The sequence below is a fragment of the Adiantum capillus-veneris genome, chromosome 6, assembly GCF_014529385.1.
Source record: "Adiantum capillus-veneris isolate H3 chromosome 6, ASM1452938v2, whole genome shotgun sequence".
NCBI classification, from domain to species: Eukaryota; Viridiplantae; Streptophyta; class Polypodiopsida; order Polypodiales; family Pteridaceae; genus Adiantum; species Adiantum capillus-veneris.
In genome coordinates this window covers 75,144,653-75,156,682 of record NC_140936.1, presented here as the reverse complement: position 1 = coordinate 75,156,682, position 12,030 = coordinate 75,144,653, and the positions used below count along the sequence as shown (strand labels likewise).

The following is a 12,030-nucleotide window of genomic DNA, read 5'->3' as shown; positions in this document are numbered from 1 at the left end:
CACTCTTGGCTATGGAGTGCAAATCCAACCAAGAGCCATGCTTCAATGCTTAAGCTTGCCATCTCCTTCTTATTCATTACTATGCTATTATGTATGCTAGCAACAAGAGTATGATAAGTGAGGAACTACTTCTTTCTTCTATGAAATGTTTCTTCTTCCTCTTCCCTACCCTCATTCCCTGCTAGCTCTCTCCACCTTCGAAGGTGTTTGAGGTCTTGGGACTGAGGCTTGGCATGGTTAAATATTTCTTCAAGTTTATGTTATGCTATGATGGTGATGCATGAAGCTTTCCATCTTCATTGCTTCACCTAGGTCACAAGGAACACAAAGAATGTATTGTAACAAGTCTCTCTTTATGGGAGAAATCATAATACAAATGCCTATTGGAGGGGGGACCGGCTCCACATAAATCCGGTCCTCAAATGTTGTCATGTTCTCTAAACTCTCTCTCTTGCAAAAGTATTGTTCATGCCAAGTTAACTAATTGCTATGATAATGTTGCTATCTTCAATTATGTTCACCCGCTATGCTCACAAAGACAATACTCAAAAGTATTCTCATTAATTTCCGCTACTCTCAAGTTAAATAGGCCAATTCCATTATATTGGTATCAGAGCATTTGGTTTCTCTTTTCTTGCTTAAGAAGAGAGGTCCTTAAGTAGCCTATAAATGGTTGATGTTGTTAATTATAATAGGGTAAGTGGAACTGGGATCTATTATCGGTTTTGTTGAGCCCACTATGTGGGGGATGGTGCACACCTCAGAAGCTTTGGACTTAATAATGGAGTCTTTTTAGACTTACCTACGGATTTACCATTATTGAGCCATAAGAAGTCCGAAAGGAGCTAGCCCTTGGCAACTCTGCTATGTTAGACCTACTCCTCTACTCTCTATAATTAACCACTTTGAGCCGTGGGTGTAGATACTTAAGAGCCGATTTTCAAAGGCTAAGAGGAGTGGCAACTAAGGTTTTGAATTGCCAAAGCATACACTAAGTACATACATAAATTTTGTTAACATGGCTGACCATAATCAAGAGAGTAGAATGAACATTGATAAATTTGATTTTGCACATGAAGGTGCTAATGATGATGCTCCCATGTTTGTGAATTATCTCGTCACTAGGTTGCAGCAAGCTATGGGAAACCCTGCTTTGCAAGCCGAAGTTACTCAACAACTTCGTGCTTATGGAATTTCCCTTCCTCTCCAAGAGGAGAGAGAGCTTAGGAGGCCTCTTGAAGAGACCCCCAAAAGAAGACTCTCTCCCATTCGAGAGGAGGAATCCAAAGAGAAAGAAAGCAATGAAAGTCTAAGTTCTTCTGAAGACGTGGCTCCACGAAGACGGTGGTCTAGACGATCGCCTACTCCTCCCAAGAGGAAAATATCAACACATAGTCATTCTCCTCATCACTTTGAAAGGCAAGAGAGGAAAAAAAGGAAGAAAAGGGCTAGGAAGAGATCACCCTCTTCTCCTTCTTCTTCACCTTCCTCCTCTTCTGACGAAAGTTATGGCTATTCTCCTAGAGAATACAAGAGGGGAGGACATCAAAAATCATTTCCTGCATGGCGAAGGTCACAAAAGGTAAAGAAGTTCAAGGAGGGAGGAAAGAGTATCTCTTTTCTCACCTATGATGGCACCTTTGGTACTACCGACAAAGTGTTCGCCTTCATCCAACAATTTGATGCGGCATTTGGGGAAGAGGGCTTCACAGAGTCCTCCAATCTACTTCATGTAGCTATGCACTTCCAAAAATCAGCTCGTCAATGGTGGGCTAGCCTTCGTGGCAATGGAGAAGCCCCAAAGACATGGAAAACTCTACGAGTTTCCATCATGCAGCAATTCCTTCCAAACGATACTATGGATAAAGTTCTTACCGAATGGCGCGGCTTGAAGCTTCTCTCTCATGAGTCTATCCACAAGTATGTAGACAAGTTTTGGGATTTACATCTCAAAGCTACTGTCTTTCAAAAGATAGACTTTGCCGAGAAAAGATAGCAATTCTGTGCGGGATTACCTGAAGAGATGGCCGAATACATCAACTCTCAACGTCCTCGTACTATTACCGAAGTAATCCATCACACCATGGTTGCTTCACGCATCAATTTCCATCAAGGGGCTAGACGTAATGTCAAGCCCATGGAAAACAAAGATAAAAATGATGCAAAGGGGAAATCCAATGCTCAAAATAATTCCCAAGGCACTTCCAACAACAACAACAACAATCGGTCCAAGGAGAAGGGAGTTTACAAAGGTAAAAACAAACTCTCTCCTGAAGAGCTTGAAGCTTTTCGCAAGGACCATAAGAGTTTCAAGTGTGGGGAACAAGGACATGGCTATCGTTCTTGCCCCAAGAAGAATACTTGCAATGAGACTCCTAGAACTTCCACCATCGAAGCTCCAAAAGAGGATGCTCATTGCAAAGGATCATCACTTTCCTATGCTTGGGGAAAGGTAAGAGAGCATGATGCCTTTATCTTGTTTGACCCTGGCTCTACTCTCAACTTCATATCAATGGAGTTGGCCACCAAGTTGGGCATTCAAGCTTTTGAGATGGGAGATATAGTAACAACTGATGCAGCTTTCAAGGGACAGCAAGCCTCCGTTACTCCCTTGATTGGGAACTTGAGGCTTCATGTCCAAAGCTATGTCGATAAAGAAGACTTCTTCATCTCTCCTCTCCAACATGAGGATGTTATCCTAGGGGCACCATGGTTTGATCGCATGGCTGCCAACATGAAGTTCCCTGAAAGAAAAATCTACTTCACCTACAGGGGAAAGAACATGTATATAGATGCTAGTGAGCATGGTCGCACTATTCCACTTGTAAATCCTCTTGCTTTTGATAAGTCAATGAAGAGCTCAGTTTCTACGTACATGATTTTTGTCAAAGAGTCTCTAAAAGATACTAATGTTTCATCAAATGTAAATAATGGGAATCAAGAAGAGTTAGACTTGTCTAGTTTTCTAAAAGGATTCCAAGATGTGCTCATCGATGATATCCCTATGGACTTACCTCCAAAACGAGGGGATGATGACCATCGTATTGAGCTCCTTCCAGGAAGCTCACCGCCTAACAAACCTCCTTATCGAGTCTCACAAGCTCAACAAGAGGAGATCATGAGGCAAGTACAAGAGCTGGTAGACAAAGGGATGGTGAGGCCTAGTCCCTCTCCCTTTTTTTCCCCAGTCCTTTTAGTGCAAAAGAAAGATGGTACATACCGTATGTGTGTAGACTATCGAGCACTAAACCATATCACTATCAAAAACAGATTTCCCGTACCTCGGGTAGAAGATCTGTTTGATAAGCTACAAGGCTCTACCTACTTCAGTAGGATTGACCTTAAGAGTGGCTATCATCAAATAAGGATAGTGAATGAAGATATCTCAAAGACAGCATTTCGCACAACGTTTGGTCTTTATGAATATCTAGTCATGCCTTTTGGCTTGACTAATGCACCAGCTACATTCAATCGTTTGATGGAGAAATTTTTTAGACCATATCGCAAATTCACTGGAGTGTTCTTTGATGATATCATCATCTACTCCAAGTCTTTGGAGGAACATAAGCAACATCTCCAAGTGATTTTTCAAGCATTGAGGGAGAACAAGCTTTATCTCAACCAAAAGAAAAGCGAATTCTTCCTTCAAGAGATTCAATACCTAGGTCATATTATCTCTAAAAATGGTATCCAAATGGATCCATCAAAGTTAGAGGTAATAAAAGCATGGCCTAACCCAAGAAATCTACATGAACTAAGAAGCTTTGTTGGTATGTGTGCATACTATAGACGCTTCATAGAAAAATTCTCTCAAATAGCAGGACCACTACACGACTTAACTAAGAAGAACGTTAAGTATGTATGGATTGCTAAGGAGCAAAATGCTTTTGAAAATCTCAAAGAGAAGCTTATTTCCCAACCAGTCCTCGTGCTTCCGGATCTCTCAAAGCCATTTGAGGTCCAATGTGATGCTTGTGGTGATTGCCTTGGAGCAGTTTTGCTTCAAGAAGGGCATGCCATAGCATATGAGAGCCGAAGGCTCAATATTGATGAACGAGTCTTGGGCATTTATGAGAAAGAGCTTTTAGCTGTTCTACATGCCCTAGACACATGGAAGCACTACCTATTGGGGACTCCATTTATCCTACGAACCGACCACCAAAGTCTCAAGTATTTCATGACGCAAACTAAGCTTTTCGACAAACAAATGAGGTGGGCAAATTTTCTTTCGCAATTTAATTTCCATATTGCTCACATAGCTGGTAAGCACAATCAAGTGGCCGATGCACTTTCACGACGACCAAAGGTCAATGCGGTGTCTATAGCTACTCACAATGATCTATCCTTTATAACAGATGAGTATGCTACTGAACCTGACTTTAGAGACATAATGTCAGCGCTTGCTTTGGGGAAGAAAGAGGAACCATTCACCTTGCAGGATGGTTATCTTCTCCATGGCAATAGGCTATGCGTTACCCATTCCCTTCGTGAGAAAGTTATGTATGAATCCCATGCTCCTCCATATGTGGGGCATATAGGTATTAAACCTACTCTCCAAGGAGTAGAGACGTATTTCTATTGGCCTACAATTAAAGTGGACATACAAGAGTATGTTTCAAAATGTGTAGTATGCCAAAAGACCAAGTATGATAGAGGGAAGCAACCTGGATTACTCCAGCCATTGCCTATTTCAAATTCACCATGGGAGAGTATATCCATGGATTTCATCTTTGGATTACCCAAGTCTATCCATGGGAATACTGGAATATGGACAATAGTCGACAGGTTTAGCAAGCAAGCACATTTTATTCCTATCAAAAAGACTATTAAGGCACATCAAATGGCAACTCTCTTCATATCTCAGATTTTCAAGCACCATGGATTACCCACATCCATCGTGTCAGATAGAGATCCTAGAATGACCAGTAATTTCTGGAAAGGTCTCTTTGAAAATCTAGGAACAAGATTGAATTTCTCTTCGGCCTATCACCCACAAACGGATGGCCAAAGTGAGATAGCCAATCTTACGATACTCGATCTACTCAAGTCTTATGTTACTCAAGTAGATCAACGCTCACAATGGGAAAAGTACTTACCTCTTGTAGAGTATGCCTACAATAATATTGTACATACTTCTACGGGGAAAGAACCTTTTGAGATCATTGAGGGAAGACCAAAAAGTCCCTTGCTACTCAAAGTACATGGGAAGATCTTCGCCGCCGATGAGTATAGCAGTGACCTACAAGAATCTTTTCATAAGATTAAGGAGGCTATATCCATCTCTCAACAAAGGCAAAAAGCTGCTACTGACAAGCACAGAAGAGCTTTAATGTTCAAAGAAAATGATTGGGTCTTACTCAAATTTCCTAAGGCTCGATTACGGCAAACGACGGGCAAAAATCCTACGGGCCATCAAAAGTATTATGCCAAACTAGCAAAAAGATACTATGGTCCTTTCCAAATCTTGAAGCCCATCAATGAGACGGCTTATCAACTCAAGTTGCCCAACCATTGGCTTATACACAATGCCTTTCATGTAAGCCTACTTAAGCCCTATAAAGGAGAGCCACCAACTGAACCAATTATTGAAGACCCTCCCGAATTTGAAGACCAAGAAGAGGTGCTACAACCCGAAGCTATTCTTCGGCATGAAGACAAGGTACTACAACATGGTAAGATTATCCGACGGTATCTTATTAAGTTAAAAAATTATCCTTTTGAAGATGTTAGATGGATGCAAGGAATACAGCTTAAGGATAGTATGAACCTTTTCAATGCTTACAATGCTACATTAGAGTAAGCAAATGTACAAATTTCTTTTAAAATGACTCATGTTTTTGTCTTGTAAGACTAGTCCTCTTTTTAATTGTGCACAAGGTTAACTAGTATGCATGCTTACAATCATGTTTGTGATGACGACGTCTCTCAAACACCAAGTAGAATTTGTCACTCTACTTTGGGAGAATGAAATGGACTAAAGAGCAGACAGGCTTGCAACAGCTATGTCTCCCAAGCACCAAATGGATTAGTCATCCATCTTGGAAAGATGTCGTAGGGTAAAAAGGGATCCTCTACCCACTAAAGTTGACTGATGACTACGGCTTTATCTCTTCTACCCCATAGTCGAGGACGACTATGATTTCAAGAGAGAGGTAATGTCATAAAATCTAATATCTAACCAACCCAAATGATTCTCTCATTTTAAATTGATCACTTAATGTGGGAGAATAAACGGAAACAAGTGTTAAGATATAGATATGTGCTTATAGAACTATCTCAACACGGGGCCAATGGTAAAGGGCCCCAAATGAGAGATGGTCTATCGAAGAGCAAGGCTATCCAATGGAGCATAAGACCTTAGGGTTAGCTTCATTGAAGACCTCCAATAATGTGTGTAAAAGTCCTTTGACCTTAGGTAAGCTAGGGCTGAGCTTGAGGTGGGAACCCGGCCCAAGCTCGAGGTGCTTGTCGTGCTTGAGGTGCTTGTCATGCTTGAGGTTCTTCATTAAGATGCTTGAGGTGCTTGGCTGGCTCCATGCTTGAGGTGCTTGACTTGCTGCATGATTAAGGTGCTTGAGGTGCCTTGAGAAGCTTGCCTGAGATGCTTGTGGTAACACCCCCTACTTCAAGTGCTTTGTCATGCTTGATGACTAAGGGGCTTACTCATCCAAATTCAAAAAGATCCCTACAAGGAGGGGGGGGAGCCTACAAGGGGGGGGGGGGGGGGGGGGGGGGGGATGAGAGAGAACACACACACACACACAAGGGAAGCCCCAGCTTGAAGAGGCAGCAAGGACACTTGTCAAGTTCCTCCTCATGTTGCCCTCATGGTGTGCCTGAAGCCTATTGGTTGGCCACCCAAGGGGTCCAATGATAATTTAGGATATTTAATTAATTGATTTTGCATTTATCAAGTCCTCTCTCTCAAAGGAGAAAGGGGGACACTTGTCCCAAGGCTCCCCTTGTTTCTTGTAATGACTCCTGCTTGTGATTGGCTAGGTCTGGAGGGGTCCAATGAGCTTTCATCATGAGCTACAAGGGGGGGTCGACCATGCAAGCTAGGGGGTTGCTTAGGGGGTATACTCACCCACACACACTCACAATCACTCTCATTGTGTGCTAGGTAAAGTGCAAGAGCTCCCTCTCCTTCCCCAAGCAAGTAGAGGTTGAGAGCCTACACCAACACTCTTGGCTATGGAGTGCAAATCCAACCAAGAGCCATGCTTCAATGCTTATGCTTTGCATCTCCTTCTTCTTCATTACTATGCTATTATGTATGCTAGCAACAAGAGTATGATAAGTGAGGAACTACTTCTTTCTTCTATGAAATGTTTCTTCTTCCTCTTCCCTACCCTCATTCCCTGCTAGCTCTCTCCACCTTCGAAGGTGTTTGAGGTCTTGGGACTGAGGCTTGGCATGGTTAAATATTTCTTCAAGTTTATGTTATGCTATGATGGTGATGCATGAAGCTTTCCATCTTCATTGCTTCACCTAGGTCACAAGGAACACAAAGAATGTATTGTAACAAGTCTCTCTTTATGGGAGAAATCATAATACAAATGCCTATTGGAGGGGGGACCGGCTCCACATAAATCCGGTCCTCAACTATTGTCATGTTCTCTAAACTCTCTCTCTTGCAAAAGTATTGTTCATGCCAAGTTAACTAATTGCTATGATAATGTTGCTATCTTCAATTATGTTCACCCGCTATGCTCACAAAGACAATACTCAAAAGTATTCTCATTAATTTCCGCTACTCTCAAGTTAAATAGGCCAATTCCATTACAGACAGTCAACTTCCATGTGCAAAAGAAGATTGTTTTGAGATAAACAATCCATCAATGCAAGAGGAAACAAATCCGTTTGACAAACAACAAAGAATTGAGTCCAGTGATGATGATGTTCATGACTTTACAAAAAACTCCATCATTCCTTGGATTCTAGGTTGCAAAACATGTTTCAGACTACAACACCTAATCAACAATAGCAAGAAAATCAAACAGGTGACCGAGCTTCCACAGGTTTATGATGGTGACAATGCCTTTGAGCTACCCCCCATTGAAGAAGCTTGTAAAAGGATGGAAGGGATGGAACAAAAATTTGATGGTCATTTTTGGACTAGGCCACATAAAACTAACATGTCCATAAATCGTATTGTTAGGCTTAGTTTTGCTTGGGGTCATTAGTTTGTCACAGAGTTCTTTGTCCGTATTATTTGAACAACACCAAGTTCAATGTATCCTTCTTTCATGCTTACCTAGATAAGCAAGTCAACAAAGGGCTTCTATGTGAAGACAAAAACTTGCGTATCACTTGTCATTATTGCAAAAAAGTTGTTTTCTGTGAGAGTACTTGTTCTTGCAAAGTGTACTACATTTTGCCCTCAAATCCGAAGCTTACAAGAATGATGATTCACGCAGGTCATCACTTGCATGAAGTTCAAGCAGGTACATTAAGAGCTACAATAGAGAGAATACGGAATATGGTTGCAAGTGTCTTGAAGGTGGATAGAAGTAGTGGACCAAGAAGAGTTCAGATGATTATCGTCGGACAATTATTGGTTGACGCTATTGTTGGTTGAGATGAACTAAAAATGGGGGAGTCAGAGCTCTAGAATGTATTCGAAGAAATGATTCCACTAGTTCAAAATCAAAGGTAAAACATTTAACATTTAGACTTGTTTTTGACACATTTAATTTTTGACTTGTTTTTGATAGATTTGAGATAATGGTAGCTACTGAGAAAAGACAACAAGACTCGATTGTTGGGGATGGGTTTGACCACATTATGCTTTTGAAGAAAAAATGTCACTTTCCTTACTTTCATGGAAGTCGTTTCCCTGGGCAAGGTGGGCCAAATGATAAGTGCTACATCTTTAAGATGTCAACAAAAGGTCCAGGGTTTGGTATAGACCTTGTCAATCGTATGCATTGAGGAGGAAATGGAGATTTGAGTGTTTCTTGGGTACATTTTGATCACACACACAGAATAGATGGATGGGCAACTATGTCATGCTCTGTCTATGATCGAGGTAGTCTTTTTGTGTGTTGTAGCATTTTGTTATTGCACATTTGCAAACTTGTTGTAGCTAAGATTTGTCATTTTTTTTAGTTTGAAGGGATTGATGATTATAGCGGTTTGTGACACCAAAGAAAAGGATACAGACACACAAGTCTTGTTTTGGAGATCTTGTAATAATGTGTTGGCTCAAGAAGGTTATCCATCAACAGACTTTGCAAGATTTATGGTTGATGAGGCTGGAGCAAATTGGGCTTCCGTGTGTATAGTTCTCAACGAAGGGCCAAATAACGTCATGATTGGAAGGGAAATGTCCTGTCTCTTCCACTGGGAGCAAAGTCTACATAAACATACTAAAAAATATATAGCCAAATAAAAGTTTGGTATCCACAAAGACATGTGTGAGACTTGGTGCAATTCAAGGACAATGGGTTTGGCAATGAAGCAAGCAGAAGCAATTAGAAGATGCTCGGGGGGTTCACTATGTGTAAAACCACCATATCACGTGCGTTCAAGACGTTTTTATAAAACCCCTTATCTATGAATTTTGTTCGGAATATAATGTACCATTTTCTTTTAAAATCTGAAAAAATAATGCCCTTATGTATATATATTTCTATAAGTTCAAGAACTTTAAATACCCTTCTATTGAACTCACGTGATAGGTTATATTTTTATTAGGTGACCTCCCCAGGAGAAGACGGTGGGCAGATAATGTTGCAAGTGAGAATATCAAGTCACTAGAGAAATGGTTCAAGTGGTGGGAGACAAGGATATCTCACTGGGGTAGCTTACACAATGAAGTATGATACAATCATGAGCCTCTCCACAACCTTCTCTATTTTTTTGTTTCACTAATTCAAAGTTTTTTTTTTTTTGTGGAATGCACATATCTATGAGTCCTTGGGAAAAAGCTCAAATTCCTAGTACCAATTTTTCAGAGACCATTCATGCATCTTGGCTTGCTGGAGAAGGCGGTAGCAAAAAAAAATATTTGTATGATGCATGCGTCATTGATGTCATCAATGCTTACATTCAATGCACAAAGCAACATGGCTATCTGACAGGTAGATACATAGGGATTGGTCCGGATATGCAAACATATCTAGAGAGATCAAGAAATAAAGCAAAATCTCTTAGTCCACTTGTGTTGGCACGTGCTCTCCAAGGGGCAGTGGTGGTAGGCACACCATTTTATGGGCAACCTTTATTGCATGGAGACAGGGAAACTATGCAAAGAAAGAAGGCTAGAGGATTTCCAAAAATAGCTTCTCATAAGCCTGGCTATGTGATGGAGTCTAGACAACGAAAAGAGAATGGACGACAACGAAAGATTTTGTTTGATATGGACATGAAGCAAGAGGGACAAAGATTTGATGTGAATGCAGATTCCACAGATGAGGAGATTCATGCAAATAGTGACATAATAGATGACACCATACCTTCTATTAGTGAATACGTTATTGGTGATTTTGAGATTGCTGTGCCAAGGGGTCATTGGGCAATAAGACGCATGCCTCAAAATGTCTCTCGTAAGTGATTTGGTGTGCTTAAAGGGAGAAGATGTGAGAATGCCATGCAAAGTAGGTCTCTAGGACTTGTGGCCCCATGCTTTTTGGGAGAGAGAACTTACAAAGACCAGACGTAACTCCAATGAATGTGGTTTTGTGTCCATGATGTGCATCACACTAAAGTTGTTGCCAAACAAGTATTGTCACCACCAGAAAGGCCAACAACTTGGCTAGTAGAGAGTGGAACACGTGTATCAAAGGAGGAGTATGCTAGCTTTCTAGGGGCAGGTTTTGTGATTAGAGCTCCTTCTCCAAAGGTTGTCAAGGAAGGGGACACAATGGGAACCTCTAGCAAGCACAACAAAAAATGGAAGTCCGGTGTCTCTAAGGAGGCAAGTAAACTCATGGAAATAGGAGCACGTATGGAAGCTTGTTTTGTGCAAGAGATAATTTTGGTGCCTGCTCGTCATGCTATGTTCAAGATATTAACGCAAGATGTATACGATGTGCATTTGACTATGAAGCCCTACTGTACATGCCCTGATTTTCAAGGACGGGAGAAAGCAACAAAATCTTACCTGGCTTGTAAGCACCTATACTTTGTCTACACACAGATTCTTGGGTTGGATGGTAAGCAGCATAAGAATATACATCTACCAACACTACGTGAAAGAGATCTCACTTTCATCTTGAATCAACCCTGATGGTGGTACAACCAAAGTTGGTCTAAGCTAGGAAATGTTCTATGGCAGGCAAAGGCAGCAGGCAAGTGCAGTGCAGAAGGCTCGCATTAGAAGATTTCGGAGGTCTTTTGGAGGGCCTTTTGGTAGAGAGAGGAAAATAAGCTCCTCTAATGAGAGAAGAGCCTACGTTACGTAGAAAAATAGATTGATATTAGTAAAAATATAAAAGGTGTCCCTCTCCTCATTTAATAATCTAGTGGTCCTTGAAGACGAGCACTCTCTTTTATTTAATGCGAGCACCTTTTTTAGAAGGTAGATGCGGTGCATTTGATACGGGATATGTCATCACTAAAACTCAAAAAGTCACAAAACTATCAAGTGGTGGAAGATTTTGAAACTTTTGATACTGCCAATGCGTCCGGAACACACATATCTCCTAGAAATGAATGTCCAATTGCCTCGCTTAGACATCCAAAGAGGCCAAAAATGTCAAACACCCCTAAAAGAACATTTTACTAACGGCGCGCAAGGGGGCATTTCAAAATTTTGGAATGCCTCCTCGCGCACCGTTAGTAAATAGGCCCTTTTTCCCTCTTTTTAGGGAGCTTTTTGAGAGGAAAATGTCCAAAAACCTCTAAAAAGGGGCTTTTTGAAAAGATAAGTGTCCAAAAATCACTAAAAAGAGCTTTGTACTAACGGCGCGTGAGGGGGCATTCCAAAATTTTGGAATGCCTCCTCGCGCGTCGTTAGTAAAAAGGCCCTTTTTTCCTCTTTTTAGGGAGCTCTTTGAGAGGAAAATGTCCAAAAACCTCTAAATA

The 12,030-nt window shown here is 41.1% G+C and overlaps 1 pseudogene; it reads left to right on the top strand.

Annotated features, from left to right (window-relative positions):
- Window positions 1-10,309: 10,309 nt before the first annotated feature.
- Window positions 10,310-11,233, top strand: LOC147455717 (uncharacterized; annotated as a pseudogene).
- The last annotated feature ends 797 nt before the right edge of the window (window positions 11,234-12,030 follow it).